An 18,242-nucleotide genomic window follows, 5' to 3' on the forward strand; every position below is an offset into this window, starting at 1 on the left:
ATCTCCTCTCTACGGTGACCTGACAGAAGTCAGGCCTGGCGAACTGGTGATGCCTTCAAATGACCTCCTTTTATCTGGCCTCGCCTTGCTAATAATCTCTTCTCTGAGCAAAAAGTTCCCAACATTCACTAATATCGCCCTCGGATGGTTCCCCTGGCCATCGCTCCCTGTGCCCCCTGTGCCACGGGCTTTCTTCATTGTGAAGGGGAACCTATGTGCCCTCTGTATCTCCATTTCCCACTGCCACTGGGACTCTGGAAAGGCCCCCTTCAACAGACTAATCACGAACTGCCTAGCGTCCTGCCCTTCTGCCACTTCCGCCACACCCAGCAGTCTAACATTGTTCCTCCTCTGTCTGTTTTCGAAGTCCTCCATCTTCCAACGCATATCCTCCGCCAGCTTCTCCTGCTCTGATTTAAATGATTGCCAGTTCCCAACATCATCCTCAAGCATGCCAGTGCGCTCCTCGACCTCTGTTACTCGGTCCACAAGATCGTCATACAGTTTATTAACTTTCCTCAAAGTATTCGGGATTTTCTTTGAGGCCTGTCTTGCTCTGCGGCTTTCCACCCTTGCTTCCCCTTGCATCTGTTTGAGAGTGGAAAATAAAGTGTCAAAGGGATCCCGGTGGGGGGGAGGAGGCCCGGCTGAGGCACCCCCAGCACTAGCACTAGCATTATCTTCCTCGTGATACACCTGCGAGGTCGCAGAGTAATCCCACAGTAATCGCTTCTCGGGGTGCCCGAGAGATCCAGGCGTCTGTCTCCTTAATTTCGTATGTCTTTTCTTCATCGTTGAGTCTTTTCCCGATGTGCTGGAGCCTGACCCAGTTACTTCCTCGCTGTCCTCCTCTGAACTAATATTGGACGATAGTACTGATTCCGAGTCCTCATTTACCGAGTAAAACTCTCCTTCTCCTTCTAGAGAAGCACAATCCCCTCCTCCCAGCGTCTGCTTGCTGTTGCTTGCTTCTGGATAATTCTTATTTGCTAGGCTGTCCCTGCTGCCCCAGGTACCGACCACATGCCTTGAGGCATTCATCTCTTCCTTGACTAACATTAAAGCCCCCAGCATGTCAGCGGTCGTGTTCCCCGTGTCTATGGTTGGAGACCTCCCGAGCCCCCCTCTGCTTCCATCTCTCGCCCCATTCAGTGGCTCACCTCTATCGCATACTTCGCCTGTTGCTTGTGCTTCCGCGATAGTCTTCTGATCCTCCTTCCGCGCTGGAACCGGCCGTTGCTTGGCAACCAGACTCTCTGTGCTTTCAGCGTCTATTGCGTCCTCGAGGACGTTTCCTGGAGCCACTGAGACGTCAGTTTTGAGAAGGGGAGCGGGCTGCTTGGGGATCTTCACTGAAAGAATCTCTGCCAGGGTAGGTTGCCGCATTTCCAAATCCCGACTCTTATTATTGTAATCCCCTTTCCCGAGGTTAACCTTGGCCGAGTTGCAAACCTCCACTGAGTGTCCATCGCTATTTTTAGCAGCCGCACTTGGTTTCCCCCGCGTTTCCCCTCTCTTTCCTTTCTCCGACAGAGGGGGGAACGTTTTCCTGATCGTCCCGGTAATCTTCCCAGCGGGGGTATCCACCTTTGCAGTAACAGCCGCTCCTGTTTTCGTTGCCGGAGGGTCTGGCACCTTTTTGCCTTTCTCACCCCCCTTCTCCTGATTCGCAGCTCGGGCGGGTGCCTTAGGTGCCATGGTCTGCCTGTCGAATATCCTTGCAGCCTTTCCCTTGACCCAGATCCAGGCCAGTCCAATCCGAAGTGCTTGTTTCTTGATATATGTATATTCATATATTCCTCTGTGCCACCATCGCCCCAACTCCATCAGGGGTATTCACTGGGTTGCACAGCATCCTACTCATCCATCATATTGTATTGTGCGGGAGAGGAGATGGATGCGACCTCTCAGCACAACGCTACAGCGGCCATCTTGCCCCTCGAAAAAAAAAGTATTGGTTTTGTTTCCACAGATAATGGCAGTAATGTACTTAAGGCCATGAAGCTTGGTTCCTATTTCAGGGTTCCGTGTTTGGCGCACTGCATAAACATTTTAGTTCAAGACTTTCTGAAAAAAGAACCCATAGTCAGCAACTTTCTGACCACCTGCCGAAGAATATGCACTCATTTTAGCCATTCTTTTAAAGCTCGGAAGCAGCTGAGGATCATTCAACGTGACTATGGAATGCCAGTCAAAGCACTTATCCAGGAGGTGGCAACACGTTGGAACTCAACTTATTACATGCTTGATCGTCTGTTTGAGCAGTACAGGCCACTCAATGAATATGTCATGCGAAGAGGGGATGCTACTGTGAAAGGCATGACCCTTCAGATCGACCAATGGTGCCTAGTTAAATGCCTTACTGAGATGCTTCATCCTTTTGAGGTCTTCACACGTGAAGTCAGCAAGGAGGACTGTACTATGGGCTAGGCTATCCCATTATTGCAAATGCTAGAGCACCAGCTGAAGGCGGTATCTGAATAATACAGAGGTGTAGAGGAAATAAAGAAGCCTATGAATTGGTGGAGAGCTTAGCCCATCACTTAGTTGACAATACAAGGGTGCAAAATAAGATTTTGTCACAAGAACTTAACATTTCTGCCACAATTCTGGATCCATGGGCAAAATTAGCACTAAAGACATTAATTCCTTTTTCAGAGATGGATGTTGCTCGCTACAAATCTTGGATAGCTGAGGCAGCGAGTAAGTTGGAAAATGAACGGCTGCTAATTAAAAGCTCGCTAGATCAACCCACAACAAGTACTGCAGCAGGGCATTTGGCATCAAGTGCAACTTTGGAGGCTGAGGGCAGTGCGTTTGGCTCAGAACACTCACCATCACTATCGACAACAGCAATAACTGGATCATTAGGCCCAGTAGCATTGTTACAGGATTGGTATTTACATTTAGGCATTGGTAAATGCAGTGCTGATGCACAGAGAAAAGAGCCCGAATTTTTTTTAGCACCCCTGAACATTGAGCGGATGGTCCAACCCAACAGAGGTGTACATTGATCAAAACCATTGCGGTATTGGTATGGGAAAAAGGCCCAATGGCCACTGCTCAGCAGGCTGGCGATAAGCTATCTGGCTTTCCCTGTCACAAGTGTCTCTTCCGAACGTGTTTTCGGTGCTGCTGGTTCCATTGTAACAGTGAGAAGGACCAGTCTCTCGCCCAAAATTGTGGAGAGGTTAACAATGATCAAAATGAATCAGGACTTCATACCACCGAATTACACAGTACATGAATCAAGGGAGGAAGATGAGGACAGCGGCTCAGGTGACGTAAGTAGTGTGTTACATGATGATTACCTACTTCTGGTTGAACCCCCAGAGTATGAGGACGAGCTTTACTTCCCTGACAATTAGGCTTGCACTTACTGTCTTCCTCTCTTATTTTCCTTTATTTGTGTGTCTGTCTTTCCGGTTACAAACTTTGAATCACAACAAATCCACCACCACCGTCTTCTACTCTTTTTATTTCAATATACGAGTTTCAGCTGTCTGAATTTCACAGTACAATCCTCCGAATCCTGCTCCCCCGCTCCATCCTCCTGAATCTCCCTAAATCCATTGCCCTCAAGACAGATGATGATTGGATGATGCAAAATAGAAGAAAAAAATAAAATCTTTCCTAGTCCCTCTAAAAGAAGTGGAACATGATGATGACTACTATAGCTATCCTTCTGAGCCGAGAGAGACTGCCCATTAACTGAAAATGAGATGGAACAGGTGAGGAATGATACCATGCATTGGACGCAGTCTGAGTGATTTTGTTGTTGTTTGTTGTGCATAAAGTCATTTCATTGTGCACTATTTGTAATAATTATCATTCTACACACTAAAAGTAACTCAAGGCAATTTTCCCCTTCTTGCAATTATTTTTAATAAATACTGCAGCCTGATACATTGCTTTTGAATACAGGGAGGGGACTCAATCTGTACACTGCACACTGAGTAGGACAACAGCACCATGTTGATGATGGCGAGAGAGACGGCCCCTTAACTTAAGATGAGAATTGAATTAAAAACTTATATAGGGCAACTGCCACCCTACGGGTATACTGGGACTTGGATTATCAGGTAGACACCACAGAGCAGAATCAATTGTCAATGGGAAGATCTAGAGACCACCTTTTGGAAATAGACAGGTTTTCAGGCTCTTCCTAAAGCATGTCAGGGAACTGGCCTGTCTAAGGTCCAGAGGTAACTCATTCCATACACGCGAGGCAGCCACACCAAAGGCTCTGTCCCCCATCTGAGATCTCTTAAATCTGGTAGTTGTTATCAGATTTACATTCGAGGAGCGAAGCTGCCTCCCAGGATTATGTCAGGTGAACATCTCCTGCAGGGGGACAGGATCCTGACCATGTGCTGCCCTGTATAGGATGCAGAGAGATTCAAAATAAATTCTCTCTTTGATAGGGAGCCAATAAAGATCTATCAGAGCCAAAGTCATAGAGGACCTGCGCTGCCTGTTTAGCACCATCTTTGCTGCCATAGACTGGACTCTCTGCAACCCCTGCACAATTCTTTGTGGCGCCCCCAGGTACAGGGAGTTGCAGTAATCCAGCCTACTCAGGATTACACTCCTCACTACGAGGCAGCGAGTGTCCTTTGGAGGTAGCAGATTAACCTTCCATAGCATACGCAGCAGGGTGAAGCAAACGCTGGCCATTTTATTGGCTTGCGATTTCCATCCACCATAACCCCCAGGTTACGCACCACTTTAGCTGGAATCAGGGGTTCGTCCTCGGGGGGAAGTTTGAACTCCACCGATAGATGACGAGACATTCTAGAGGCAGGACAATACACCACCTCTGTTTCCCCCCATTAAAGTGTAGGAACTTTTTCCTAAGCCAACCAGCATACACTCCTGGAAGGTGTCCATAGATACCGCTTGTTTCCCCTTCAAGTCAAAGTCAAGTCAAATGATTTATATAGCGCGCTACATACCCAGAGGGTCTCAAGGCGCTTGAAGAAGGGTGGGGAATTACTTGTCGAATATCCAAGTTTTAAGTTGCTTTCTGAATGCTAGGTGGTTCTGAGTGAGGCGAAGGTGAGTGGGGAGTGAGTTCCAGGTTTTAGCTGCCAGGTAGGAGAAGGACCTTCAGGGAAAATACCAATTGGGTATCATCTGCATAGTTGACCAGGTCTACCCCATAAGATTTAATAATGGGGAATAGAGGGCGCAGGTAGATATTGAAAAGAATTGGGCTAATCGCCGAGCCCTGTGGCACCCCATCGACCGTGTCACCCAGGCCGGCATCCAGGGCACAGCGGACAGCTGGTTAAAATTCTTCCTGGAGAACAGATCTCAGGCAGTTCGCCTTGTAGATCTTGTTGCCCCCAAACAGACGATCACCTGCGGTGTCCCTCAGGGCTCTTCCCTGTCCCCCCACTTGTTCAATCTCTACATCTCTCCCCTAATTCAGTCTCTTAGAGATAGACAAGTGACAGTTTTCAATTATGCAAATGATTTGCAACTGCTCTTTACGATAGACAACTCCGGAATCTCTATCACCAGCTTTCAGGCTACCATGAGATACATCCAAGCTTGGATGGACCCAAATCATCTGAAATTGAACCCAGGTATGACCGAGCTGGTACTCACAGGGGCCAGTGTCAAACACTAGGGCCCGCACTACTGGCCGCCAGACATGGGGCCAGCTCCGATCCCCTCTACATCGGCAAAGACACTTGGAGTCACCTTAAATAGTGATCTCTCATTGAAAACACAAGTGGGCCAGGTTGTCTCCAAGTGCTTTTTTCAACTTAGGAAAATTAGGAAGGTTCGGCGCTTCCTTACATCGGAGGCCATTACCCAGGTGGTGATTGCTACGGTGCTGTCCCACCTGGATTATGCTAATTCTATTTACCTTGGCATTCCTCTATACCTGTTAAAGCGACTTCAGATGGTCCGAAACTATGCAGCCAGACTGATTTTGAGTCAACTTAGGTGGCAATCTGCCTCCCCGTTGCTCATGAAACTTCACTGGCTCCCTATGGCCTGTGGAATTCCTTTCCCCTTGAGATCCGGGCCTGCCCCGACCTCATGAAATTCGGAAGTGCACTGAAGACTTGGCTCTATAAACAAGCATACCATCAACTCTAGTACACAATCAAATTCTTCTGGATGCTGCTCCCTGTCTTTCCTACAGCGCCATGAAACCAATCGGTGTTAGTGCGCTCTACAAATTCTTTTAACATTAACATTTAACATTAACATTAACATTAACCCCATGATGTACTGGGGGATATGCCTGAGGTGAACGGGGTCAGAGACACAGCCTGTTGTCTTTATGACAGGTAAGATAGTAGCCACTGCAGGGCCCATCCTTTAACCCCTATACCTCTCAGTTTCTCCACTAACACGGTATGGCTCACCGTATCGAATGCGGATGACATCTCCAGTAACACTAGGACAGAGGAGTTCCCATTGTCAGCACGTATTCGTAGATTGTTCATTAGGGTTGCCAAAGCAGTCTCGGTACCGTGTCCAGGGTGGAAGCCATATTGACCCCTGTCCAGCAGGGAATTATCTTCCAGGTAGCACGATAGACTTTTACTAACTACCTTCTCTAAGATTTTACCAGGGTATGGCAGTAGGGAGATTTGTATGAAATGGTCTGGGTTAGTAGGGTCCAGGGATGTTTTTTTTAGCAAAGGGGTCACTACTGCTTGCTTCCATACCTCTGGTACCTTTTCCTCCTCCGGGCGACTGGCAACAGATCTTCCATAGCCAGTTTGGAAGAGGTTCTATCGGGGAGCCCGAGGATATACTTTGAGCCAGCTGGTTAAAAGAATCGTCCGTGGGGGCATGGAAGATATTCAACGAGGTATCTGTTTGGGTATCTGTTTCTGACATTCAGGCTAAATCATCTGGATCATCATGATGTAGTTGTCCAACAATTTTAGATATGTTTTCCTCAAAGAAAATGGCAATCTCCTTGCAGAGTTTCTGCGATGCGACCACATTGCTACTCGTACAAGCAGGACTAGATAAATCCCTAAAAATGTTATAAAGCACTTTTGTGGTATTTGGAGCTTGCAGAATAGTTTTAGCATAAAAGTCTGCTTTGGCCCTGACAATAGATTCCTTGTACTGGGCTTGTACCAATCTCTAGGCTTTATAATCTGAATCTAAATAAACCCTCCTCCATTTCCTCTCGGGCTTTTTACATGCTACCCGTAGTTGTTTTAATTCATCATTGTACCAGAAAAAAGAGATTTTTTCCTGTTTTTGATACTTTTTACTGGAGCTATTAAATCCAGGGTTCCTGCTATATAATTACATATATATTTACAGTAATTCTGATCATTTTCACCTACCAGGGCAGAGGGAGTAAAAAGAATCTGCTCCTGAAAGATCGGCAGTGTTCTATTTTTCACCAGCTTGGCCCATTCTCTTCCTTTTCGATAGGTCGATGACTGGTTATTATTATCCCGTGAACTGGGTGTCATATTATTTATTTATTTATTTATTTACAGACTTATACCGCGCTAGGAACTCGACTCCCAGAGGAGTATCTCCGCGCCTTTGGCAACATCTGTGTACAAAAGCCCTATCAGATGTATAACAATTGCCCTATCAGAATTAATAATTAAACAGGAAAGTTTTTAATTTTTTCCTAAAAGGAAAATGTTCCTTACAGGTTCTGATATCATGGGGGAGATTATTCCAGAGCTTTGGACCAGCAACTGACAAGGCCCTACCCCCTTGTCGGGACTTCCAGAACCTGGGGACACAAAGCAGTTCTTGATCTCCCGATCTCAAAGACCTTGAGGGGGAATAGGGAATGAACTTTTTGGTTAGGTAGTCAGGGCCTTTTCCAGTAAGGCATTTGTGAATGGTACAGCATATTTTAAACAACACCCTCTGTTTCACGGTGAGCCAGTGAAGTTTATTTAATAATGGGATTGAGGGGGTGCGGGCCGGGGCATTAAAGACAAGTCGTGCAGCTGTATTTTGTACGACTTGTAGTCTGGCGATAACCCCCTCATTGGCGGCTAGCAACAAACCGTTACAGTAATCCAGTCTGCTCAGCACGAGCGACTGAATTAGTGTTTTCCTGGTGGTATCAGGTAAGAGGGGAAATACCCGTCGTAGAAGGCCAATAACATGGAAACAGGAGCTTACTACTTGATTAGCATGGTGTTTAAGGGCAAGCTCCTGATCCAGCTTAACTCCTAGATCTTTCACTACCACTTTGGGTGTAGGGACTGGGCCAAGATCTTGAGGCCACCAGTCGGGAGTCCATAACCGTTTGGCTTCCCCAAAGAGCATAACCTCAGTCTTAGAGACGTTACACTGAAGGAAATTGGCTGCCATCCAATGTGCCACCTCTTTCATACCCTGTGCAAAGGAGTTACGCACCTCAGGAGTCATGATTTTAAACGGGAAGAGGAGTTGGGTATCGTCTGCGTACGATACAGGGATAAACCCATGCGATCTCATGATGTTAGCTAGGGGTGCCACATAGATGTTAAAAAGCGTTGGGCTCAAACAAGAGCCCTGTGGCACCCCCTTTGAGATCTCAACCTCCTCTGACTGGTAAGGTCCCAGTATGACTCTCTGAGTGCGATTGATGAAAAAACTCCTTAGCCAGGCCAGCGCCTTGCCTCCCAGACCGATGTCAATGAGTCTGGAGGTCATGATGTCATGTGACACCGTGTCAAACGCCGCTGACAAATCTAAAAGCACCAGGACAACGGAAAAACCCTTATCCTGAAGCATACGAAGATCGTCAGCGACGGACAGCAAGGCGGTCTCAGTACTGTGCCGGGGTCTAAACCCCGATTGGGATGGATCGAGCCCCCCCGCACTTTCGATGTATTTGGATAAGTGTCGGTTGACAAACTTCTCAGTGAGCTTCCCTAAAAATGGGAGTAGGGAGATGGGTCTCAGGTTTGTTAGGTCTGTCCACGGAATGGAGTTGTTCTTCCGTAGAGGTCTTACCAAAGCACGCTTCCAACCAAGGGGAACTTCCCCTGTGCTCAGAGAAAGGTTGATAACCTGCCGAATTCCAGCCCCCAGCTCATCACTCAAAAGTGCCATCACCCGTGCTGGGATGATGTCAGAAGGGCAACCACTCTTTCTCTGAGTGATTAGGGTGGTTATCTCCTCCATTGATACCGGTGGGAATTCTGCAAGTTTATTGATCTTCTTTTCTACTGAGCTAGAGAGAGGCTGAGACATGCCCTCAACAGAACCCATATTATCAACAGTGGATTTTGAGGCTAAGATCTTAGCATAAATGCCTTAAATTTTTCTTACAAAAAACTGTGAAATGTTATTACACAGTTCCTGGGACTCAATCCCATCCAATTCGCAGGCCGAGGGCTTGGTAAATGTTTGTAAAATTTGGTAGAGTACTTTGGAGTTATTACCAGCTGCTGATAATTGGGCTGCGATATGATGTTTCCGCGCAGCCCGAATAGCTTTGTGATAACGTTTTAAGGAGGTCTTGTGATTTTCTTTGTCCTCAACTTTGTGTGTAACTCTCCAACGTTTCTCTAACTTTCTCGTAATGAGCTTTAACTGTCTGAGATCGTCTGTATACCACACTTCTTGTTTAGGGGCAGGTCCCAATTTATAAGTCCTCAAAGGAACAACCTGATCAATGGTTATAGTTATAGCTTCATTGAATTCAGTTAATGCAGAGGTGACATTGTCCCCACATTCAACCCAATTGGGTTCTAAATATTTCCCCCTAAAGGCCTCTGGAATTAATTTATTCCAGGGTCTTCTGACATCTGCCATAGTCCTCCGGATACCTTTTACCTTATGGTTGGAGCGGGTGTAGAATTCAATGATAGCATGATCAGTCCAATCCACCTGGTGGGGAGGAAGGCATTTTATATAAGTAGAATTACATAGCACAAGATCAAGTGTATGACCCGCTATGTGTGTAGGACCCTGATTCACTAGGTTCAAACCAAGTGTGGTCAAATCATCCAGGAGCATCTGTGCCTTGAGACATGTCGATAACTCGCTGTGGACATTAAAGTCCCCTACCACAATAAAGTCAGAGTTCATCTGTATATGAGGGGCAAGAGCTTCCACAAGATGGATGGAAAAATTCCTCACGGGACCAGGGGGTCGGTAGACTAATGCTCCTTTCCTAGATTCCCTAGAACTAGGGTTGATGGTAAAAATCAGGAGCTCCATTTGTGAGTTACAGACCGTCTCGGTAACCACCACCTCTATTTCCTGTTTAAAAACAATGGCTAATCCACCCCCAATTTTAGTAGGGCGGTCCATCCTCACAATTTTGTACCCTGTCGGCACCCCCATAGTTATAGACGGGACAGTGTGGGGCTTGAGCCAGGTCTCAGTTAAAAAACAGAGATGTAGGCTCTCTGAAGTTATAAGGTCCCAAACCTGAGTGGAGTGAGACACTAATGAGCGCACATTACACAAGAAGCTCTTACAGTCTAGAAGTGGGACATTAAAAGGGCTAATAGTAGTGTCTGTGGGAAATTTAATGAGTCCAGATAGGGTCAGGCGCTGTAGATATGGAGTAATAACAGCGTTGATGGTGAACTGTGTGGAGCATTCCCTGCAGGTAAATGGTCCCTCTAAACAGTTCTCAACCTTATGGGAGCACAACGTAGAAACAAACCTGCCCATATCCAGTAGGGACTGACTAGAGTACGTTAGAGCAGAGCGGTAAAGCGGCACCGAGTGACTGCTAATATACGCCATAGCCCCCAGCCCCTGGCCCCGTCCTGTCGTGGACGGGCGCAGACGGGCTGGTCTTTGGCTCGTCTTAGGCGCAGTAATAGGCGCCACACTGCGCGTCAACACTGCGCGTTGGGCCGACGAGTTGCTTTATAGCCCTCGAGTAGGGGAGAGCTAGAGCGCTAACCGCTCGCCTCCCTGGCTGTTCCTGGCTCTGCCCCGCCTTCCGCGCCCGTGATTGGCTGGAGGGTCGGACTGGGCGTGCAGGCACAGGTCGAGCTACAACAGAGCAGATCCCTCAGTGCGTGTAGGTAAGCGGTAATTTTTTACAAAGTGCAACTAGTAATCAGTATGAACACAAAGTCTATTATTCCCCTTTTAAAAGCGCTAATTCAAATTGCAGTCTAAAATCGTTCACAAGCTCATGGAGCATCAGTTAAAACACAGGAAGAGCAGAGTGCTCAAAGAATGTCACCAAGCGGGGTCGGGGAGAAGCTGCCACCGTCCCCCTTACCGCAAAGTTGTGTGCCTCCTCGCTAACTTTATAGCCCTCGAGTAGGGGAGAGCTAGAGCGCTAACCGCTCGCCTCCCTGGCTGTTCCTGGCTCTGCCCCGCCTTCCGCGCCCGTGATTGGCTGGAGGGTCGGACTGGGCGTGCAGGCACAGGTCGAGCTACAACAGAGCAGATCCCTCAGTGCGTGTAGGTAAGCGGTAATTTTTTACAAAGTGCAACTAGTAATCAGTATGAACACAAAGTCTATTATTCCCCTTTTAAAAGCGCTAATTCAAATTGCAGTCTAAAATCGTTCACGAGCTCATGGAGCAACAGTTAAAACACAGGAAGAGCAGAGTGCTCAAAGAATGTCACCAAGCGGGGTCGGGGAGAAGCTGCCACCGTCCCCCTTACCGCCATTATGGAAATGGATTAAAGAATGGTCGGTCCAGCTTTGAGGCAGAACATCGACCACCTCAGTCTCGACCTGATTCGCAAACAGGAGATCTAAAACTTGTCCTCCTAGATGAGTCGGTTCTAAAACCATTTGATTTAAATTAACGTTCTCACAAGTGTACCTTAGGTCTCTCAAATGGTTATCTAGGCTGCCGTTGTCCCATAAGTTAAAATCCCCTAGTATGTTCATTCTTGAATGGGTTAGGCTCAGGTCAGTGATGGAATTGAACAGATCTTGAAACTGGGTGTCTGCGCCCGGGGGTCTGTAACAGCCCACTCCCGTGAGTAGCCTAATTGTAGCCTCTTGCAATGAAAAGCCCAACCGTTCAATCCCTGTAACATCGTCTACTTGTAAAGGTGAGAAATTCAATTTTTACTTAAAAATCACCCCAACCCCCCCTCCTCTCTCAACAGTCCTTGGTTCATGAAAAAATGTATATCCATCTGGGCAAGCAAAGCCCATTTGTACCAACGACTAGTCCATGTTTCTGTTAAAAAAAGGATGTCCAAATCCTTGTTTTCTAACATGTCGGACCCTCCTGATAGTGTTTCACCAGGGATCTGCAATTAATCATCCCACAGTTTAAAGTACCTTTACAGTAACCCGTGGCAGTAGGCGGTGGGCAGATCCCTCCTTCATCCTTCTTACCTATAGCAAGTAGCTATAGGTAACAGGTAATGAAAATGAATGGCATGCATTGGACACCTGACTCTGAGTGATTGGTGTTTGTGTTTTTGTTGTTTGTTGTGCTTGAAGTGAAGTCAAAGTGTACTAGTCTTACTGTACACACACTTAAGAGTGACTCAAGTCAATAATATTTCTACTCTTGTTGTTTAATAACAAAATTGCACTTCTACTGCAGGCCGATCTTCACAGTCACTCAGTACAAGTATCGGAGATGATTGATGGAATAATAAGTCAGGACGTTTCATGAGTGGCATAAAAGGTAAACAAGTCAACAACCACAGCAGACCTAAATGTCTGTGTAGAAGTGGAGTCAAGTGTAGCGGTGGTATGACTGTGGTGCATTGATTTAGTCACTTAAATTGTAAAATGCTATCTTGCTGGATATGTTGTTTGTCCAACTCTTTCGAAAAATGTACACTAAATGGAGGATGTGCTAAGCGACGTGCCGTCACTGTGGGCCTGCTCTGTCCTGTTGTTGTTGTAGGTCAATGCTGGAAACAGACTAGAGTAGAGATGATGCATACATGCCGCCTCGGAAAGTGTTCTTATTGCACTACACCATAACTTGTGCATTTTTTTCAACTTTGTTTCTCAATATCCCTTTTGTTTTTCCATCTACAATTACAGGCCGGGCCTTACCCTGTGCTATAGTTGGGAAAACAATGCACCCTTACCTTACCAATAAATCTACATCTGCCAGGCAGGCAGTGGCGACACCCCAGATTGATGGACGAGAGGACCAAGAGGAATGCAGAGATGCAAATCCACATTTCTGACCAGGATAACACAGTACCAGTATCAACTTTCATCATCTTTTAAATAATTTGATTCATTTTTTTGTCTACAATCTTTACAACAGTGTGTTCTTTTTGTTGTTATTATTATCATTAGGTTTGGTCTTTATGATTCATCCCTACCGATATTTAAAACATTTCTTTGCTATCTGTAAAAGTAAGCCCGGAACAACTGAGCACAAACTGTATGTAATCCGGGTCTCCTTGCAGGCATTTCCTTTTTGTCCCTTAACATATTGATATGGATATGGTAGTCTACAGAGTTTGTCGTTTGTTGTTTGTCCATGAGTACCGTTTTTCATTTTCAAATCTTTCCCCTAACCCCCCTTCCCATCCATTCAACAAATCCAAACCCTCTTCCCCTGGGCTGTGTGACTTATTGAGTTGTGACTAAATGAAATGTACACCAATAATTTATCACACGCTTGCTGGGGCGGATGTGGCAAAAGCAACAGCACTTCAATTTGAAGGCAGAGCGAGGATCTTCTACTGCTTGCCCACCCATGAGCAGTATATCTTAGAAGTGATTTTTATTTACCAAAGGAACATATACATCCGCAATAATTGCCGGCATTGATTGGATTTGTTGTCATCCTCCTACACAGTACTAACTGTTATGCTTGTGTCAAGTGTACTGTAGGCCTAGTCAAGTGAGTCGACACAACTATAGTTTGTAACTCTGTGTAGTAGGCTATCCCCACCACTATTGTGTTTTGTTGTAAAATATTTTTGCATATTACTGTTTCGTGGTAAGTTCTGTACTGTACTTCATTCTACTACTCCTCGAACAGTCTCTCTCGGGTGACTGACTATCTCATTTTCTTTTTTTACAAATGCTGCTGCCAGTGTCTACCACTACTACCACCAAAACCCTGGCATGTTAGGAAAGGAAACCATCATCACCATGCAGCCATTGCTGTGCCTAAGTTAAACATCAAGCAAAGGTAAGAAAAGTTTAGGGGAGGCATAATTATTAATGGATATGTTTTCAATCAATTCACAGACCCCTTTGAGTCCAGTTAAAGAATGCATAGACTAGAAGAGACTGACAGTACTAGTAGAACAACTCAATCAGTGAGGGCTGCCGCATCTATGTGTTTGTGTCTTACAAAGTCAGCAAATTATTTAAATCAAACACTGGCTATGGGCGGCCCTGCACCAGCAAGGAAACAGTGTGATGTAAAACAGTAACCCTCACCCACAAAACATTAACAACATTGTATGTAAAGTAGAAATATTGCTTTAATAACCCTAACAAAAATAAATGATGTAAAAAAACACAAAACCTGACCCACCCCACTCCCTAACCCCAACCAATGTCCGTAAAGAAAAAGTCCAACCTAATGTCCAACTGTCCAAAGAAACCCCAATGCCCGATTCCCACCCACCAAAACAATAAATAAAAAAGGGGCAATGAACAGGGTCTCTTCTTTATGTTTGGTGGAATTGTCTTTGGAGGACACGCACTGCCTCCTCAAGAAGGGCGACGTGGCGCTTCGAAGCGCGGCAGTTGCAGCAATAGTGGTGGGGCACCAGTGATGGTAAGGGAATGGCGGCAGCAGGCTGCTGCCAGACGGTGGCATCGTACGGTGCTGGAGGGCGGTGGCTGGGGCCGGGGCATTGGAGGAGGCTGCAACTGCTGCCGCCTCCTCCTCCTCCGCTTCCAGGACCACCAGCCGAAGATATTCCCGCTGGATGGCCTCCAGCTTCCAGCGCCGTGCCTTGGCGGCCAACTCCTTCCGATCCGGTTTCCTCATGGAAGGAGTAGCTATATATCAAAAAGAAAAAACAAGACTATTGTAAAATATACTCTTAGAAAAACAGTAAAACAAGTTAATTATACACATAGTGGCATGGTAGCACTATAAAGCACAGTACATAACATTTGTGGTATGTATCTATCCTCCCACTTCCTTGGGCTTTAACATTTGTGGGATTTGTTCAGGCATTCAACGAACCATGCATCTGATTCCTTTCAGCCAGCTATGCATGCATTGCATGCATGCATCACACATATCCTTCTCTCAGTCAGTCATAAATATTACATCTCGCCCGTCCTTCTACCTTTCACCCGTCTTTCCCTTTTAGTTCAAAACCAGGTGATCTGATCTGACTTTTAGTCTTCTCCATAAAACTTTCAAAGCGGAGTTGAAATCAGATAGAAGAGGCCATTGGTTACTCAATACTCCCGCCGCTAATGCCTTTACTAATGCCAATTAAAGGGTGTCTTCACTCTTCAAACGTTCACAACAACTTCTTACTTACTAAGTCTCAACAGTACAGTTGACATACAGTACACCCTTGCAGTGAGTGTATTGTCAATAGTTAAGGATTAGGAATCAAATTTACCACCGCCCGCCACTGGTGCTGGCTCAACCCCTGCAGCTCCATCCGCAACTGCCGCATCCTTGCCAGCCGCGTCTCCTTTGCCGCTGGCCCCGGCACTGGTGGTCGGTAGTGCACCTAGAAAATACATTACACATTTTTTAGGTGTTATATACACCTCCCCCTATTGTTCAGTAGCAACATTGAGTAATGAGTTAATAGTAACACATACATATACAACATACATCACTAGTACAAATCAAGTAGTAGTAGAGTAGACACTAGTAGGTATATATGGTCCCTAGGGTCATTCTAGGCTTTGCTTAGTTAGCCCCAGCCATGCAACCGTTGTACCTTTGTGTCTTTTATTTTTGCACATGTGACGTTACCTCGCAGCTTGTTGTATAAGACACCTTTTAGCCCACATGACCTCATACTGCTACTGTCTAAGTGCTGCGTACCAGGTCAACCAAAACATTAACAAGCCACATTATGGAGTTCTGGTGTTAGTCCATATTGCTTATCCATAACAATGCTACACTTTTTGGCACGGCAGAGAAATGCTTGCAATATAGTAACGCACACTATTTTTCTCATTACAGACGGAAGATTCCCTTCTACGAAACAGAGCTTTGCAGAGCTTATGATGTAACAACTACCAGTACTAGGTTCTTCTAAGGTGAGGGGTCCCAAATTCGCTCAGAGATCTTCATTTATAATTTTATATAAACTATATTCCTACCAAGGTGATGATGGTGCTTCCACCACTGTTCAGTTATCATCAGTTCCCATTTTTTTCCATGGACTGACTTCTAGTTGTTGTAACTGTAACTAAGTGTAACAATGTTTATTGTTTTAATGTTATGCAATTTCATGTTGGTGCTTGTTAGTTCTGGGGGTCTCTAGTTGGCAATGGTTATCACCTTTGTCCAAATAGGGACCCATACTTATCTCAGAGGCAGTGTGTTAAGCATTTGTGAATATACACAGCAATACAGTGATAGCACTACAGATGGACACAACACAGGTTTTATAAAAATAGGTATTCTTTATATAGACTTAAACACAAGACCACAAACAAAAAAATCCACAATACTATACTAAAGGTTACTTAAAGGATGATAAAAGTCTCTTAGTTCAAGTTGTTGGTAAATGCGACAAAGTTCTCAACAAAGTTCTTGGATGCGGCACGCAAAGTAAACAAAAGGCTCGCAGAAGGGGAGATGCGTCGGTTACGTGACCCGGGGGAACGGTTGCGTCCTTCCTCAATGCTTGCGCAGAGTAGGGGACTCGTCGTGAGACTTACCGGTGCGGAGGTGATGCGTAGATTCTCGACCTGTTGCGGTGCGCAAGATGGCGCCTTGATGCGATGCGATGCCGATGCGATGTTACAGTTGCGATGCAAGAAGATTTCGCCCTTGATGCGGCGATGTGATGACGATGCGATGACGCCCTGGCAGCCTTGCAACGACTCTGTACTTTGGAGCCGCGACAGGCCCTGCTATGCGCTTCTCCGGTGATGCGATGACAGCTCTCTCGATGCGTCGCACTTCTCCGGCGATGCGACAGCAGATAGCTTCGATGAACACACGCTTCCAGGGAGATGCGACGAACTCTCGCTTCTCCGGCGTTGCGATGATTTCAGCTGGGCGGCGACACGCTCCTTCTCGATGCGTCGCGCTTCCAGCTCCCAGCGGCACGCAAGTGACTGGAGTCAGAATTCCCAGCAAGGAAATTCAGGAGGGAGCTGGGGGTGAAGTCTTTTGGCCCTGAGACTTCAGCAGTAGGCAAGCACAGTTCAAGCCCTTGGAGAATATTCTGTAGATGAAAGTCCTTACAAAGTTCCTTCTCCTTTCCCTTGGCAATGAAGTAACCACTGCAGGCCAACCCAGCAAACAGCACACTGGCAGAGGGGCAGTCCAAACTCCTGCAGCTTCATTGGTTCTTCTCCTTGGCAGAAAGGTTTCTTGTTCCAGAAGTGATCTAAAGTCTCTGGGACTGGGTCCCAATATTTATACCAAAAAATCCTTTGTTCTCTGAAGGCCGAGAGGCCTCTGCCTAGTTCAAACCAGTTCCTGAGCACTGTGTTTACATGACTTTTCTCTTCCTTTCACTGTGCAGGGCAGAAACATCAGACAACCCACAGGAGGTGGAGCCAGCACAGGGGAGGGAAGATGTAGCTCTGGAGCACTCTGTTGACAGGATTCCCCTTCTCCTTTCACTGTGCAGGGCAGAGATATCAGACAAGCCACAGGGGGTGGAGCCAGCATTGTGGAGGGAAGGCCCAGCCCTATTTAGGTCCCAGGTGCACTCTCCCCCTCCCATCTGGAGGTAAATCTCCCTATTCACCACTGGGCTGTCCCAGACTGTCTCCTGAAATTTCCTCAGCACTGTCACACACAAACCCAGACAAGGAATACACAAGTCAGCAGAGGCGGGCTCAAATGGTTAGGCAAGCAAATACCTACTTTCTAAAAGTGGTATTTGCAAACACAGAATATTAAAATAAACTTTACTAAAAGATGTATTTTATTATTCTGAGTTCAGGCATACTTAACCCGAATTTCTACCATGTTCCCGGAGTCAGTTAGGATTGTAGGGATATAACAATCTTACCTGCCCATTCTAGTCTATGAGAACAGGTAGCCTTCAATAGTGAAAAACGAAGATGTTTGTAATTCACTACTAGAACATGCTACACACATCAGAGCATGTCCTACCTTTTACTTACAATGCACCCTGCCCTTGGGCCTACCATAGGGGTGTCTAATATGAAGCAAAGGGAAGGTTTAGGGACTGGCAAG

At 46.2% G+C, this 18,242-nt stretch overlaps 1 long non-coding RNA gene across 1 annotated transcript in view; it reads left to right on the plus strand.

Moving 5' to 3' along the window:
- Window positions 1-15,851: 15,851 nt before the first annotated feature.
- LOC144826066 (uncharacterized) overlaps window positions 15,852-18,242 on the plus strand; it is an 84,462-nt gene continuing 82,071 nt past the window's right edge. Inside the window, exon 1 of the long non-coding RNA XR_013609683.1 lies at window positions 15,852-16,117. This is a non-coding gene — a long non-coding RNA (uncharacterized LOC144826066). The remainder of the gene's footprint in view (window positions 16,118-18,242) is intronic.

Source organism: Lissotriton helveticus, chromosome 3_2, assembly GCF_964261635.1.
Source record: "Lissotriton helveticus chromosome 3_2, aLisHel1.1, whole genome shotgun sequence".
In the NCBI taxonomy this organism is placed as follows: domain Eukaryota; kingdom Metazoa; phylum Chordata; class Amphibia; order Caudata; family Salamandridae; genus Lissotriton; species Lissotriton helveticus.